This window comes from Podarcis tiliguerta (genome assembly GCF_965153285.1).
Source record: "Podarcis tiliguerta genome assembly, chromosome: 12".
Classification (NCBI taxonomy): domain Eukaryota; kingdom Metazoa; phylum Chordata; class Lepidosauria; order Squamata; family Lacertidae; genus Podarcis; species Podarcis tiliguerta.
The window spans coordinates 41,164,467-41,181,822 of NC_139545.1; the positions used below are offsets into that span (position 1 = coordinate 41,164,467).

A 17,356-nucleotide genomic window follows, 5' to 3' on the forward strand; every position below is an offset into this window, starting at 1 on the left:
CAAGGGAATGTGTTGTTCTCTTATGGAATTTGTAGTGCCTTCCACACATTTTAGAGTCTCGCCCAAGAACATAGTTTCAGGGCCTATCTGTTCTTCACACTCTCCAGTTGCAGGTTCACAGTCCATAAAGCAAAGCAAAAGGACAAACGGCCCTTTCAAAAGCCATGTTCCCAGATTGTTTACCCTGAACATCTGCTCTCATTATCTGGCTCTTATGTGTGAAAGTCCTTGGAACATCACCATTTATTTTTAATCTCCATGAGAAACAGAAAAGGGTGGGGAAAGATATTTATTAAGAGAAATCGGACTTTATGCATCGTAAGAATTTTGTTTCCTTCCAACGCTTCTATTTCTATTCACTGGGGAGAACGGTGTCCGGATGGGAGGACCTGGTTCTCCACTGTGCTACAACAGCACAAGACACACACCCATGTGGCATTCTTAATTGGACACTTGTGGTGGCTTTAACCATTAGGCTATGCCAGCCACAGAGTGGGAGTATAGCCAAATTGGGAGTTTTGATGTAATTATTTGGGAATTTCCCAGTGTGCTTAAAAGGGGGGATTTCCCTGGAACCCTAGAAAATTGTCTGGAGGTGATAGAACTGTGACTGTGGAAACTGGCACGCTGTATCCTTTTGTTTGGGCTGATGGCAGCAAAATGGCTTGGTTGTACTCTTGGCCAATAGCAAACAGAAGTAGGAGGTGAAGCAGTAGATGTCAACCAGCAAAGCACATATAATATGCTTGCATATAATACGATCCATTCACACAGTGTGGTTCAGTGTATCCACATACGGATGTCCACACATATCCTTACTGGACTAACAGGCAGCAGCTCTTGGGAAGAGGTCTTTTGCATCACCTGCGGTTACCTGGCCCTTTTTAACAAGAGATGTCAAGGACTGAACCTCAAAACATCTTGTCTGCAAAACATATGCTCTACCACTGAGTTACGATCCATTCCCAGGAACAATTAATTCCTCAAACTTGCAGATGTGAGAGGAGGAAGCAATGGGGGCTGCGTTTTCCCACAGAGAAAGGATTTCAGCTTGAGAGCAAGGAATTGGATTCCCTGCAACACCAAGGTAATAACTGTGCCTTTGCTTCACATGAAGACACTCATCTGGAAAGTCCGCCCACCAGTTGTTCCCAACAGCGCTCAAATGTCTCCTCTGAAGGTTCTTCAGGTGTTGTGGTCTCTCTTGCTTCTACTCCAGGTACCAAGCCATCAGAGAGTGTCAGAGAAGCACTGGGTGGAGTTGCGATTTTATTTCCACAGCAAATAAAATCCATGTCAGTCTTATTAAACAGACCAAAAGCAACCAGTCAACCAACGGCTTTATCAGAGACATTAAAAAAATTGTCAGCTCTATTTAAAACAATCTAAGTGATCAATCGAATAATGAGAAGGCAACTTTGATTACTGTTGTACAGCTTGGATAGTACAGCACGAGACTCTTAATCTGAGGGTTGTGGGTTTGAGCCTCACGTTGGGCAAAAAAGATTCCTGCATTGCAGGGGGTTGGTCTAGTTGACCTTCATCAGCCCTTTCAGCTCTACAGCTCTGTGTCTCTATTAATCTATGGCAGCATACCTTCTACTGAGTTTTTTTATTTACAGACCTGAGATGGGGAGGACATTCTTCCTTCCTCACAGCTTTATAGGCCACGAACAGAAAAGGATGCAACCCAGCAATCTCCCTGCCCTAGTTACTGAGTAGGACAATCCCCCGGTCGCTCCTCATGCTATCTATAACACATTCTTTAAGGTACAGAGGCTATATAAAGAAGTGTATCCCTGCGCTACCTCTAAACCTTGGCTTAAAATTATCTCCAGGCAGAATTAATTATAAGTGAGTGATGGGCTTTGTGATACATGCTAAGCAGAATAAATAGGATCTAAAAATGCAGGGCATCTCCAGTGCAGGTTGCAGGAGACATCTTTAGCCATCGGACACACAAAATATTTGGAACCATTAAAGTCTGTTATTTTAAATATGGAACAATACCCAAAGATGCTATGATGCACATGTGTCCACTCAAATAAACACCATGGACTATAAAGCAGTACAATGGTACCTCGGAAGTCGAACGGAATCTGTTCCGGAAGTCCATTTGACTTCCAAAACATTTGGAAACCAAGGTGTGCCACAGCCTGCAGCCAATCGGAAGCCGCGGAAGCCGTGTCAGACATTCAGGTTCTAGAGAACGTTCGCAAACTGGAACACTCACTTCCAGGAGTCAAAATGTTCTGACTTACAAGGCGTTCCAAGGCGTTCTATCTAAAGTATTAGACTGCGATTTATAAAAGATGCAGTAGCAAACCCTTCATTTGCACACACACAAGACACAATACTGAAAATAAATTATGTATTAAAATACTGCAAGGATCAAGGTTCCGAGTGATCAAATTTAGAAGACCCTCTAGAGTTCAGGGCTCAGGCTGCTCAAAAAAGTCCTGTGCTGTAGGTACACTCCAAAGTTCAAAGAATACTGTGGTTAAAAACTCTACATGAAGCTCAAACTGTATGCAATAGTAACCAAACAACGGACGGTATTCAATGTACTCTATTTATCTCTTGCAATATCCCTGTGGGTAAAAGAAAAAAGTCTGTTCCAGTTTTGCATTCTGGGAAGCAAGGCCTGAAAGCAAATCCAGGGGGATGATAATGGTGGAAGAAATAATGAGGCCCATGTCTTGGATGCTTCAGTGTATGCCTGTGGGGGATTAATATATCCACACACTTATTGAATAACCCTGGAAATGGATGATGGCAGCTCTCTCAGAGACAACAAAAACTTCTTTTTAATTCCAAGGCCCTGGGCACATGCATAAATGAGATAACTTTCTTCTGATCTCAAGGAAGGAAAACAAGGCAATGAGATAAGTGCTTGAGCATTTTTGTTCAGAGGCAAAAATAATAATAAACAAAAATAAACAAAACCCCTCTGACCCAGTCCACAAAAAAAGCACAAGAGAGCAAAAACATAAGTGTTGCTAGGGCTGGTTGCAAAATCCACTAGGAATAAAACATCCATTACATCAGAAAGAATAAGTAATATGTTTGCACTTTAATAAGGAGCTTATTAAAAAGGGATTTAATGTGCTCCTCACCATGGTCTCAAATCTTGCAGCTGTTAGCACAACTGGTTTGTTAGAGGCTCTGACATCAGGTTTTGAGGACTGAAGCCGCCCTGTAGCCAAGGATTATAAAGGGACACACAAGCATTTATATGACTTGGGGCTGAATGAGAATCACATTGTAAGGAGGTGTCATGTTTTGCTTCCTCTACCAAGTGGCTTGTGGTTTTAGCATTTTGCCAGCCTTATCTGCAGATTTGCAAGGTGAGAGCCATGTCTTTTCTGTCCTTTAGCCTTTCTTCCTGTTTCTGTATTATACCCATAAGAGAACAAACGTACACTCTTTGGACTGTCATTATTTAAAACAATTCTATCCCACCGTTTCATCTTAAGATTCACACACGAGCTGGCTCTCAATTCATAGTAAAACCAACACAAATGCAAAGTCCCCCTCCCCTCTAAAAACACAGCACAACAATGAAGAACGCAACGAAACATCAACAGCAGGACTGCAATAGTATGCTATCAATCAGCCCCTCCTCCATATTCTCTACAGAAGAGCCCTGTTCTTGCATCAGGGCTGGCCCAAGACTTGTGGCTGCCTGAGGCAACGTTCAAGATGTTCCCCTCCGCAGAGCCACATACAAAAATCAGCCACATTGGCTGCTGAATCTTACTTCAACACTGGGCAGGGTCCTCCAAAAGCAGTGGCCAGCTTGGGGTGTTTAAAGCAGGCCATGTCACACATCCTCGTGTCCTTCTCCAGAGTGGAATACCTGCCCCCATTAAACATGGACCACAAAGACAAGACACATGACTTTCTTGAGTCGATGAACCAGAAATGTGCCAACAGAGCTTCAGTCAAATATGAGAAGAATGACAAGCAGCTGTGCCCAGGAGGTTCTTGTTATCCCCGCTAAGAGTTTGGAACGAAACCAGAGCACAAAGACACCACAGGGCCAGTTCAGACTTCTTCATCCACCACAAGCCTTTCAGAAGCAGGCAAGTCATGATCCCCTGGAATTAGCCAGGCAGTGGAATTATTGAGTGGCATTTACTGCGCACCAATCTAGTGCTAGACTGTAGGTCAATAGCTGCTTGCGGCAATTTCCAAATGGTAGAACACACCCGAGATGGATTTTTGCCAGCAATTTGTTAAAATTTATTTTACTAATGCTCAGGAATACAGGAAGCAGCCGCTATCAGATGAAATTATGAGGCAGTTATAATACATGTAGCAATACACAGATAACGCGTTGCTATAGTAGACTCTTCTAAATAGTTCACTCCCTCAATGAACTCAGAAATACCCCGGTGAACAATTCCATGCCGGCATTGTAATTCTAATCACCTAATTCCCTCTTTCAGCAAACCAGCAAGTGTACAGCTGAAGGTGACTTGGGACCATCAAAACTCATCTCTTTGAGTAGCTAAGGGGGATTTCTCAGCCCCTAGTTTTGATATGGAGTACGCAAGGATTGTTGGACTAAAGGGCAGCTGCCTTGTCTAAGACGGGGGGGGGGGACCTTTTCAGATGGAGGGCCACATTGCATTCTGCACAACCTTCTGAGGGCCACATGTCAGTGGTGAGGGTGCAACAAATGTTAATTTTACCTTTGCACAGGAGGCTGCACATATTCACAACCCTTTCTTGTCTAATATCCAGGCAAGCTGGAGACATCATCAGAGTTCAAGGACACATTCCAGACAGGCAAAAACCCTTAAGCAAGCAAAGCAAGGTCAGTGAGAGAATGGCCCGGAGAGAGTTCCATGGTCCCCACAGAGGGGCCCAGAGGGCCACATTTGGCTTCTAGGCCTAAGGTTCCCCACCCTGGCTAGAGGTGCCAACTTGAATAAAATATGGGGGACAGGTAAGCCTCACCCCACATGTTCAATCACAAGACATGGTGCATGCACATAACTTTAATGTCAATGCCCATAAACTTGGGGAGCAGCCCCCTCAAATATTTTATTGTGGGGTGTGTGTGCAAAGGGACCTCAGGCCTTGGCTCCTATGCCCCTGGCCAAAGGGAATGTTAAGAACATTGCTTAGATGCAACAGGGAATGGAAAACAGGGACAAGGGCTTAGAAATGAATGAGCTGGATTTCTCACAAACACATGCTATTGAATCAATACACACAGGAACATAGGAATCTGCCTTGCCATTGGTCCATCTAGCTCAGTAATGTTGACACTAACGGTCAGTGGCTCTTTCCAAAGGCAAGGATTCTCTCAGTCATACTTGAAGATACAGCCAGGGATTTAAGGCTGAAGCCTCTTGCATTCAAAGCACAGGCTCTGCTAGGTGGCTGGGGAAGAGGACTTACCAGCATTGCCCTCCAAGGACATTTCCCTTTTGCTGCTGCTGGTCTCCTCTGGGGGAGAGATGTAGGTGCTTGCTGTATGTCACCCAACCTAGTGAGACGACCTTGTGCAGTAAGACCTGCCCCAGCAGGTGGAATTTCCCAGTGGCGGGCGAAGAGGCCTTCCCATCACTGCCGTCCCCAGCATTTCCTTTCTGCTGCTGTCATCATCCCCTGCAGCAGCCATGTGAGAGTCAGCTGAATGCAATCTAGCCTGCTGAACTGCTGAACTGAACTTAAGCCAGGTGACTGAGGCTCCTTGGAGTGCAGTCATACCAGAATCTGGTACTTCAATGTCGGTTAACTTTTGCTTTGCTTTGTATTTAAGACTGGTTCCCTTTACAACAATGAATTTATTTACGTTTGCTAAATTTGTGGGGGTTTTTTTGTCATTTTGATTTTACTGATTTGTACATTGACTCTCCTCCGTCTCAATGCTCTGCATCTTGAATGTTTATTGTAAGCTGCTTTGGGCACAGTTCACTGTGGAAAAGGGGGCATGTAAATAAATGAATGTTTGAAGAGTAGCAGCAAAATGTTCACGCTTTGAAGTTAATCGTCACTTACCAAACCCCATGAGGAAGTATGGTTTCCCTTCAATGACTGAACCTGGTGCCTAAATAGAGAAGGCACTGAAAGAATGACCTGGGAGTGTTAATGTCTGGATGTGAGGCATCAAGGGTGTCTCGTTTAAAGTACTTGAGGTAATTACTGAAAGAAGACAGCAATAATGATGACAAAGACAAAGACAATGTATGTGATCAGAGCCCTGTAGACAAAACGGGACATAAATAAAAAGAGGCTTGAAGCTAAGTAATAGAATTGGAGATCAAACCAGTTTTTAAAGGACATGGCACCCCAATACACAAGTCCGTTACCCACCCCATACATGCCATCTATGCCAATCAGGCCATAGAGTACCCCCAAGCAGAAAACAGTCTCATTCCTTGGTGGAAGGCAATGAAGGCAGTGGAGTCCTGATGCTGGACCCCAGACCTAGCAAAGTGGTCAAGCCTCCAGAACAGTTGAGAAACAGCCAAGTACAAAAGAAGTAGCAGCACTTTTATATGTCAAGGTACTGTAAAGCAAAGCAAAACAATCCTATAGGCCAGCCCAGCTCTTACAACACAGCCCAAATAGTTTTGCTGTGCAAAGGATGACAAGTATGCACATTGTGACAGTGAGCAGATCCAAAGAACAATCCCACTGTCAGGTGCATTTGTTTTGGATGGACATTGCACCAGAGGGCAAGAGAGTATTCCTTATGAATCACAGCCATGCCATCTGTCAAAAGCACATGCACCTCCCTGACTCAAACAGCTTGTGAAAATAATTGCCCCATTCCCTGGAGTTCCTTGTGCAATTAAAATTACTTCCCTTTTGTCCCTGGGCCTGTACACAGCTTCGTCATGAGTGGGAAGGGATGATGTGGAAAGGCTTGCAAAGTTGCCTGCCCTGGAATATGCACAAGCCTTTGCCAGGGGGTAAAAAATCCTATAGCACATGAGTGCTCTTGCTGCTCTGGGGGAGACAACAGTGGTTTAGGCTGTGCCCACAGATAATACCTTGGGAATTATCAACATCCTGATTAGATAGCTTACTGCAACTTGTCTTTAGGACCCTCAAGGACTTATAAACCAATGCATTTTTGTGCCAGAGGAGGAAAATCCAGACGATGAAAATAAATTAAGGAATTGACAGTTTCCTAACTGATGATGGCACCCCACAATCTGCCACCTGAGGCACAATCTACATCGCCTGGTCACAATGAGACAGCACTAGCATTCTTGCCTGAAACCATTTTAAACCAAGATGAACTCTCCCCTTCAGTTTTCCTTTCCTTTTGTGTAACCTCTTACTCAACTTTTGTGCAGCTGTGAAATGGTCAAGGGTAACCTCATTTGAGCTACGCATTATCTGAGACTGTGGAACAAATATGAGGAGACAGAGAGAGGGAGAAACAGGACATCTAATTAACTATGGATTTATGCTGAAATAGAAATTGTGTTCTCTAATCTGCATTTATCTCCTTCCCATTTTTTTCTTTCTCGACAACAAAATCACATATAACCTGAATCTGTCCCGGCTCTGTCCAGCAAAAAGGCTGCATTGAGACTAGGTGTATGTATATCTGAACTATGCATATTCTCCAGTTACGTAGCACAACTTGAGGGAACGGCAATCAGAGGTTTACGGATATGGAAAATGGTACCAAGTACATGAGCAGATGCAGAGCGATGACTAAGGCTGCAATCCTAACCACACTTACACGGGAGTAAACACCACTGAACTCAGTAGGTATGGTGATGGTTGCACTGCATGTCTGTAAGCCTAAACATGCTTCTTTGAGAGCATTTCCATTCAATGCAATGGGATGTTTTTGAGTAAACATCTTAGGGTCATGTAGCACAGTGTCAGCTGTGAAGCCCATGGCTCAAATTTGAGCTCAGACATGAATGTACCAGGCAAGCCACTCTCTCTCACTCAGCCTCAAAAGAGAGTCTCTCTTTCTGCAAAGTAAAGAAAAATATAGAGGCATGGGTGTGCCATATATTCAAGGATGAACTGTTAGTTAGCACACTATCTTACAAGGGTGATAGAAAGATTACTGAGGTAACATATACTGTATACACAAAGAAAACCAGTATAAAAACTAAGAATTATGTGTCCCCAAGTGCTACCTAATGAACTTTTTATTTTTGTGGCTAAATGAACACTAAGCACATATCTTTGACCAGCTATAGCTGTGTCGGTATAACCTAGTGACCCCTTATCCTGCAAGTTGTGCTGCAAAAAGGGTAGGATACAGTGATTGCTGAGTCAGCCAAATTTTACAGCAGCATGTTCCTTTGGAAACACTGCAGCCATATTACTGCATCATGCATTTTATTTTATTTTTATTTTTTGCATACTCTCCTTTCTTCCCCCTTCCCCAAACTGCTTTTCCTTGTGTGCTGTATTTAGTAAAATTGACGCCTGCAGGTAGGGCAATGTTTCCTAGCTTTTGTATGGCATCTAGTACAGCAACAGGTGGGTGTAAGTGATTGCAAACGACCACTATGGAAGACATTTAGTGCAGTGCAACAGAGAAGGATGTTGGGCTTTGATGCAGGAAACCTCAAAACCCGACTCAAGCAGAAAGTACCCTAATTGGGCATTCTTAGAACAATGTTTGCATTGTGTTAAAAAACACCCTAGCCACATGGCATTTAGCTTGCTGCAACCATCACAACCATCTCTCCCCTCCAGATTGCTATCTGTGAAGGAAAAACAGATCTAAATATGTAAAGAGGGTTGCAATTCTTTTCATGCCCCTGAGCAAACCAATAATAATGAACTTCACAGAAAATATCATTCGTGCTTGTGTAGGCACGAAGGCAGGAGATGTCCACAAGCATGCAGGATTGTGGTGCTGTGGCCTTTAAAACTCTATTTTAATGTTGGCACTCAGAAGGTATTCTGAATGCAGCACTAAGTATACCCTCAGAGCTCCACTGTCAACGAAGTTTTATCCATTCATTTGTTTTAATTTTCCTAATATGCATTCCTTCGCTTACCTATAAACAGTTGAGAAGACAAAATCACTAGTCTTCCTAAATAAAGTATGTATAGGCTGCCCAAACACTTTCCCAGTGTGGTGGGAGAGTCAGTGTGGTGTAGTGGTTAAGAGCGGTAGACTCATAATCTGGTGAACCGGGTTCGCGTCTCCGCTCCTCCACATGCAGCTGCTGGGTGACCTTGGGCTAGTCACACTTCTTTGAAGTCTCTCAGCCCCACTCACCTCACAGAGTGTTTGTTGTGGGGGAGGAAGGGAAAGGAGAATGTTAGCAGCTTTGAGACTCCTTAGGGTAGTGATAAAATGGAATATCAAATCCAAAACTCTTCTTCTTCCCCCTTGTGGCACACAGGCCTCTTGTGCACACACTTATTCACAGCCCCCTTAAGGGTAAAGGTAAAGAGACCCCTGACCGTTAGGTCCAGTCACGGACGACTCTAGGGTTGCAGCACTCATCTTGCTTTACTGGCCGAGGGAGCAGGTGTACAGCTTCCGGGTCACGTGGCCAGCATGACTAAGCCGCTTCTGGTGAACCTGAGCAGCGCACGGAAACACTGTTTACCTTCCTGCTGGAGCGGTACCTATTTATCTACTTGCACTTGACGTGCTTTCGAACTGCTAGGTGGGCAGGAGCTGGGACCGAGCAACAGGAGCTCACCCTGCAGCGGGGATTCGAACCGCCAACCTTCTAATTGGGAAGCCCTAGGCTCTGTGGTTTAGACCACAGCGCCACCCGCGTCCCTGTCACAAACACATATTCACATGCTATTGAATCACTACACACAGGAACATAGGAATCTATTAAACCAAATGTGCCACTTTTCAATTTTATGTTTTGAATACTAGTTTTGCTGGTTTTAAAGAGTGATTGCAATTTGGTCCCTAGTTAGCTCAAGGTGTGGTTATATAGTCAAAGAGCACAAAGTATTCATCATTACATGCAACAGAGAATCAACAGGATAGCCCATGGCAATCCAGTGCAAAGCTGAAGTAGAATTTCAAGAGTCTGCAGAACTGCAGTCTTGCACAACACAGAATAAGCCAATAGCAGGACATTTCACTACCTGCCAAGCTAGTCAGATCTTGTTACTGATGAACTGCTCCCCCATGTGGTAGGATTTTAAAATACAATACAAATTAAGCGCAAGCCAAAAATTTCAGGCCAAGAGTACGCTTCCAATTTTACTGCATGTTCATCCTTTGTCTGCTGAAACCAGGTACATCAAAGCTCCTATTACAAGCACACTTATTTGTAGTTAAGCAATTTTCATACTATCTCTGTCATTTTTAAATTCAGAGCACTTCCAACTCTATAAGTCTAAGAGTCCAGCAGAGGGTTAGTCACACAGCAATGACTTCAATGGGACCCCAGTGCAACTTGGTTTGATCCAGCCCAATGTGGGGGGGCTTTTTTTTGTTTAAGTTTAAGTTTTTTTGTTTAAGTGTGCTTTACGCTCAGAGGCTTTAAGATTACCTAGCCAATTCAATGAAAAATGTCAATCTACCTTGCAGAATCATCACCAAACTCTGAGACCTGCAAGTATATACAAATTTAATAAATAATATTAACAAGCTGACCCCACAGGGATATAACACAAACTATGAAAGTTTTTTTTTAAAAAAATGGGTAAGACGACATATTTGGCTGCTATGGTTTGTTTTAGTTTTGCATGGCTGTGCTTACAAATCAAGTCAGGGGTCTGCAAATTTTTTCAGCAGGGGGCCGGTCCACTGTCCCTCAGACCTTGGGGGGGGGGCGGACTATATTTTTTGGGGGGAAATTCCTATGCCCCACAAATAACCCAGAGATACATTTTAAATAAAAGAACACATTTACTCATGTAAAAACACCAGGCAGGCCCCACAAATAACCCAGAGATGCATTTTAAATAAAAATACACATTCTACTCATGTAAAAACACGCTTCAAAGAAGTGTGACTAGTCCAAGGTCACCCAGCAGCTGCATGTGGAGGAGCGGAGACGCGAACTGTCTGGGGGCTGGTGGGAGCTGGAGTTCAGCAACATTAAGAGGACCAGAGATTAGCCAGCCCTACATTAGAATAATTTGTGGACAGGTGTTAAGGTTTCCCAATCAAAATATTACTGATTTAACAGCACATGTATAGAAGAAAGCCTATTCTGGACTTTTTGGAACAATGCACACCAACATTTGTTCTTTTCCTTTTCTAGCAATAAACCTCACCTCCTTCCAACACCCTACTCACACCTTCCATCATACTTCTTTTGGAAATGTACCTTGAAAATTAGAATACTTTACAATGAAAGTGCAGAAGTTGCATTTTTCACCTATTCAAGTCACGTAGGTCACATTCTTATACACACTCAACTTATGAGCAGATATACATAGGAGTGTACTATCAATTTCAGCATATTGATGTGGGAGAAAGATCCTGCCTCCAAGGTAGCTGAACTAGCAATACTGGGTCAAAGTACTTTCTTTATCTAATCTCTCACAGTAGCAATTAAAGGTTATTCTGACCATCATCTCTATTAGCATTTTTAAAAATGCACACATATGCAGACCCACCCTAGGCTGGTGCCACTGTGTCAGACAGAAAATCAAGGAAGCAAATCATACCCTTTAATACAGGGAACCTCAAGTTCATAACCAATATTGCACTGAATGCTAGTTCACTGAGCTACACACCACATGTTCCAATGTGCCGCAGCACTAAACTTGCACATGGTGAATTAGTAGTAAAGCAGCAGCCATGCAGTTAATTGTTAACTCCTTAGTAGTGTGAATTAGCGCATAGCTAATTCCTCCAGACAATGCCAAGAGGCATTGATGAGCAGCTGCTCACTTCTGCAAATGGGTACACAGAAAATATTAACAAATGGCTTTTTATGCGCTCCAGTAATACATTCCAGTACTGTAGTGCAAGAGCTGTACAACCCTCAGGATGATTTTTTTATATTTAAAAAAAACCACACAGAAAAATGCATGCTATTTTCCTTTCTGCCACCTCTCCCAAGTGGGCATGATTTGGTTTTGATCTTTATTCCTTGCATTTCTCTCCAAGCTTCTCTTGTCCCCTAGAGGAACAATGCTTGCCTTGTTTCCATTCAGTGACCTGATGCAAAGATTAACATGCTTGAGTGGCTGTTCCACTGTATTCCATTGTGCTCATTCCCTTCAAGGGGTGATGCTGTTGGGGCAGCAGGACTGGCCTTCAGTCACCATGCAGGGCACAGTGGCTCATTTGATTTTGTCATTTAACCACACACACACACACACACACACACACACACAGATCAATGTGGCGAGATACAGAAAGCCTGAAACAAACAAGCAGCTGAAATGTGTCACGCTAGTTGTGTCTGGAAAGGATGTTTGCTATGCATTGACGATGTAGTGTAAACTCAATGCAGAGTGAGAAAAAACATGCGACCTGCCATCTTTGTGCAGAAACTAGCACGTCCCAATGTTTCAGCAAATAAAAATGCAATGGCTGACACAAATATCTTTATATATGTAAATTCTCAGAGTGCCAGTACTCATGTGGCCAAAACAGTACCATCCACATACAATGGGATGTATCAGCAATCTAGGGTGTGTATGTATTCCCATGGTTTGAATACATTTATTTAGAATGTCCACTTTAGTAAGAGTTTTCCAAATAGCAGGAATATTGACTGTACATTTTCCTAAGACATCAATATGCACTGACATACTTGGGGTGGAATTCAATGTTCTAATCATTTCATCTGGCAGCGTCCCAGACCCCTTGCACCACCTTCCCAAAAGCCCAGTGGCGCCTTCCTTACCAGCCTCTAGGAAGGAAGTGCAAGGGCTCTGTGAGTGTCCCAGAAGCCGGTAAGGAAGGCACTGCCTTGCTTACAGGGGGTCTGGGAAGGTCGCAGTTCCCAGAGCCCTCCCACAACCTTCCCAGACCCTGGTAAGTAGCCCCCCACTGGGGTGGGGACAGTTTTGGGGTTCCTGACTTTGAACAATTTTGCATTTGCAAAGGAACATCCCCCCCCCATAACAGGCCCACTGCATTTTAATTAAGACTGGGATACAATAATGCTAAATGAATAAAATATTAGACAGCACTGCCCTACAAGTTGTGCTATGCTTCCTTTTGGTCACAAGTGCCAATTTCCAATATGAAGCAAGCAGAACAGCTGCTACTTAATTGACACACATTTTTGCTCAATTTTGGCATCCGTCTCTGAACGAGACCCACAGTAGAAGCAAAGTCAGCTGTTGGCAGAATCAGAGGGAGATATCCAACAGAGTCGTCCCATTAGAGCAACATATTCTGTTTGCACAATGGGACTTGGTCTCCTGTCCCCAGGTGTCTGCCTCCCCGCAAATCTGCTCAAGGGTTCCTTCATTCCTCCAGAGCATATGGGAAGTCACATGGAGAGCAAGAAGACATCCCATTCTGCAGGCCAAAGTCATTGCACTAACAGGATGATTGCATTAGATACAACCCAGAGTATTAAGTTACACACCACAGCAGGCATGGAAGGAAGGCATTGTGTTCATTTAGATACAGCCACATTTCACACCAGCTATAGTTAAAGCAAGGTGTTTGGGGCTGCAATTCCACCCCTGATGCTGCAGTGGCTTCTGAGAGAGTAGAGGTTGTAGGGTTGCTTCCAAAAGACAGCAGATTCAACTATCGCATACTTGACATGATTAGAATTTAAACTGCTCCAGCAACTAATTTCCCCCACAGCCACATTTAGCCAGCACAGCAAGAGCACCTCAAACTTATTGATCTAATAAAATCTATAGAAAGCTTGTAATAAAAACTCTTAAGCGGTTGGAGAGAATTGAGCATCTCAAACTTTCCCCTGCCATAGCATTAGCATGCCAGGAAAAGCCTCAGTTGCTTTTTTTCTTATCTGCCATGCTATTATTACGGGTACTGCAGCCGTATCCCAAAAGGGAAGGGAACTGGACACCTCTGCTCACCTTGACTACAGCCATTAGCTGTAGCCTAGAGATAGTATTCTAAAGATCTAGCACAACTGAGGGACTTTCAAGGTCTTTTGGAGAAAGTTTAGCAGTTTGCAAGGCTCAGTGTTTTGTTCCCATCCATTATTTACCGTCTCCAATTAGAAGAGAGGCGGCCACGAAAGAAATGCTTTTTAGTTCTTAAATAATTTAATCAGCTTGCTCCTTCTTTGACTACTTCCCCAAAGATGCTGCCAGCATTAAAGAAAATTCTGTTTCTATGGTTACAAAGACCTGCTTCCAGATAAGTTATTATAATCAATAAAACATGCCAGATGCCTCTTGAGGCACTTTGGCTAACATGTACAATATGGATCTTAGGGAAATTTCATTAGCTCTGCTAAAAGACGAACTCTGTTGGGCTCCTACACTCCTTCAACTGTCTCAATTTGAACTGGTCAATATAAGAAATACAGTGGTACCTCAGGTTACATACGCTTCAGGTTACAGACTCCGCTAACCCAGAAATAGTGCTTCAGGTTAAGAACTTTGCTTCAGGATGAGAACAGAAATCATGCTCTGGCAGCGCGGCAGCAGCAGGAGGCCCCATTAACTAAAGTGGTGCTTCAGGTTAAGAACAGTTTCAGGTTAAGAACGGACCTCCGGAACGAGTTAAGTACTTAACCCGAGGTACCACTGTACATAACTTCAAGAATGGCTGCCTGAGTTCGCTCGTTTTTATTTTCCCTTCTCATCCCAATTTCCTTTTGTGTGGTGTGTTCTAGACTATAAAACTCTGGGTAGGGACTAGCCTTTTGTTATTGATTTTACCTACCGTATTTTTCTGTGCATAAGTCGCCCCCATGTATAAGACGTTCCCTATATTTTTAAACCCAAAATTAATAAATTAAGTTTAGGGGGGTTTTTTTTGGGGGGGGAGGTCACTTCTGGCAATCACTCACCCGCCTGCCCGCTACTGCCGATCGCTTGCCACAGCCACTGCTGATCGCACACCCCGTCGCAGCCAATTGTCTGCCCGCCCACCGCCAGCAACAGCCCGCCCACCCACTTGCCACAGCCACTAATCACCCACTCAATCGCCGCTGCCAATCTCCTGCTTGCTGCTGCCATTAATCGCATGTCCCCCCCCCCCGCATTCACTATCTGTATATAAGATGACACCCAATTTTTGCCTATTTTTTGTAACAAAAACCATTGTCTTATACACGGAAAAATACGGTAAGTCACTCATGAACTGGCAGGTCAACAGGGAGGAGGAAGATCCTAGCGGGGGGGTGTAAACAGGACTGGGACAGACTGGGCAAAGCGGGGGATGGGGAAGGAAGTACTCACAGGGTGACAGAGGATGGGGGTAAATGCACAGGAACCAGAGCAGCAGACCCCATCAGCAGAGTCAGAGGGGCTCCTCTATCCACAAACACAGCAGGCTCTGAGGTGTAGGGAACAGCAGAAGTGATGCTCCAGGAGGCTGAGGCAGGCAAGGGCCCACATCCCATCTCTCTAGCTGACTAGGTGGAGCTTGCTAGCTGTGGGAGGTGGTGATTCCTCAGCTGGAGGAGGCTTGGAACAGGTGAGGGTCATCTGCCTCGTCAAGCCCAGATGCTGCAATCAGCATGCAAAGTACAAAAGGAAGCAGAGCTGGGGTGCTGCGATTGAATAGCCCTGGTGATATAATTCCCTCCAATTAGAAGCTAGACTTGTCGGTTCCAAACAATTCTCCCTCTCCCCAGCATTTTCTTCTTTTGGCAACCTTGGAGGGGAAATAATTCAGCTTTTTGTGGACCCATTATCTGCATTTTTTAAAAGTCCAAATTGCTTCAGAAATCCAAACTGTTAGCAAAACTACACTTTTTAATCACAGTGAAACAAGATTTACCGTCTATTTCCATGTACAAGATGCCCCCAGGTATAAGACGACCCCTATTTTGTTGAACCCAAAATTAAGAAAATGAAACCCTAAAATAGAAGTGAAAATCTGGATGACTGGCGGCGGCAAGCTGTTGATCTTTTTGGGGGCGATTGCCCTCAAAGTTTCCAGCAGGAGGAGCATGCAGTGCACAGTGGCGCAGAAGCAAAGGCAGCGACTGGGGCCCCACACGCTCCCCCTCGGTGGCAGCTCCTGCTGTGGGGAAGCAGGCTCCCAAGGAAGACCAGGGGGAAGGCAGCGGCCGCTCTGCGTCCGGCCATGCTATCAAGCAAACTGAGCTGAGGAAGGTGGTGAGCGGGCTGGGGGCAGGGTGGGAGTTTGAGGGGGAAGAGGAAAAAAAGAAGGGCAAGAGAGGTACACTGAGGTATACACTCAGCGGCGGCAGCTGCTCTCAATCCAGTGGTCAAGCCAGTGGGGGCTTCAGGAGAGCCAGTCGTCAGCATGCAGCCCAGAAGCGGGAGGGGGGTGGAGAGAAAGGGGGGGATTGCAGCAGGAGGGATCGCCTCAGCCCGCCCAAGCCAAACTCCCGGACATATGCTTAAATATGTTAAAAATTCCCCCAGATGCCCATGTTCCATATACAAGGCGACCCCCAATTTTAAACTAATTTTTAAAGCAAAAAACCTCGTCTTATACACGGAAAAATACGGTACTTATTCTACTTGGCAATGAAATCAGAGTCCAACGGCCACTGCAAATATTATCACCTGGCTGCTCCTACTCCAAATCTGATAAACATCCCATTCGTTATTGCAAAAAATCACCTCCCACCTTACTTTGCAAGGAGCAAAGAACAATTGCAGACATGTCCTTGTGATGCACAAATGAGTAAGACACCAAAGGATTCCTGAAGCATCTAATCTCTGACCATTTGCACTTTATAAAATGCATGTTTTCAGGCTGGTTTCTCTTCACACTGAAGTGGAAAGCAACATTTATGCTGCCATTCCTCACCTTCCTGCTTTTCAGTCAATAGCTCAAAGACTTCCAGATAGAAGTGATTGTTGCACCCCCTAGTGGCGAATATTTTTAGATGAATTCATTTCTGTTCACCAAGCCAGTTGGTTAAGACGTAAGCCATCAGTTCTACCACAATATCTGGAAATGAGGTTTAAACATATTTGGATACAGTTGGAAGAAGGGTACACCCTAAAATGTACAGGTTGACTAGCAAATAAAGCATGAGTCTTTTTTTGGTGTGGAAGTCAGCTTTCCAAAGTAAAAAAAGTAGGACACCAGAGCCAGCCAAAAGCACGCTGCTTCTACAGCAATCTACATTACTCCCCTTCAAGCTATTCTGACAAAGCTATCTAGGCTGACTCATGTAAGGTCTTAATCAGGCCTGAGGCTTTTTAATTATAAAAATAAAGGATATTTAAATGCAATTATTACACTGGCAAGATGAGATTAAGAATGTAGGACTTCACTTCCCCAGCTGGTTCATGCATGATCTGGGCATGCACATGGAAGGGA

General features: G+C 44.2%; 1 long non-coding RNA gene across 2 annotated transcripts; it reads right to left on the reverse strand.

Annotated features, from left to right (window-relative positions):
• Positions 1-2,897: 2,897 nt before the first annotated feature.
• On the reverse strand, positions 2,898-6,225 carry LOC310661173. 2 transcript variants are annotated; one of them, XR_014503809.1, is made up of 3 exons: positions 6,016-6,225; positions 4,698-4,803; positions 2,898-4,100 (listed from the first exon to the last, which is right to left on the reverse strand). It is a non-coding gene; the product is annotated as an uncharacterized lncRNA (long non-coding RNA). The 2 variants fall into 2 exon arrangements; XR_014503810.1 differs by lacking the exon at positions 6,016-6,225 and adding an exon at positions 5,413-5,712.
• Positions 6,226-17,356: the final 11,131 nt, after the last annotated feature.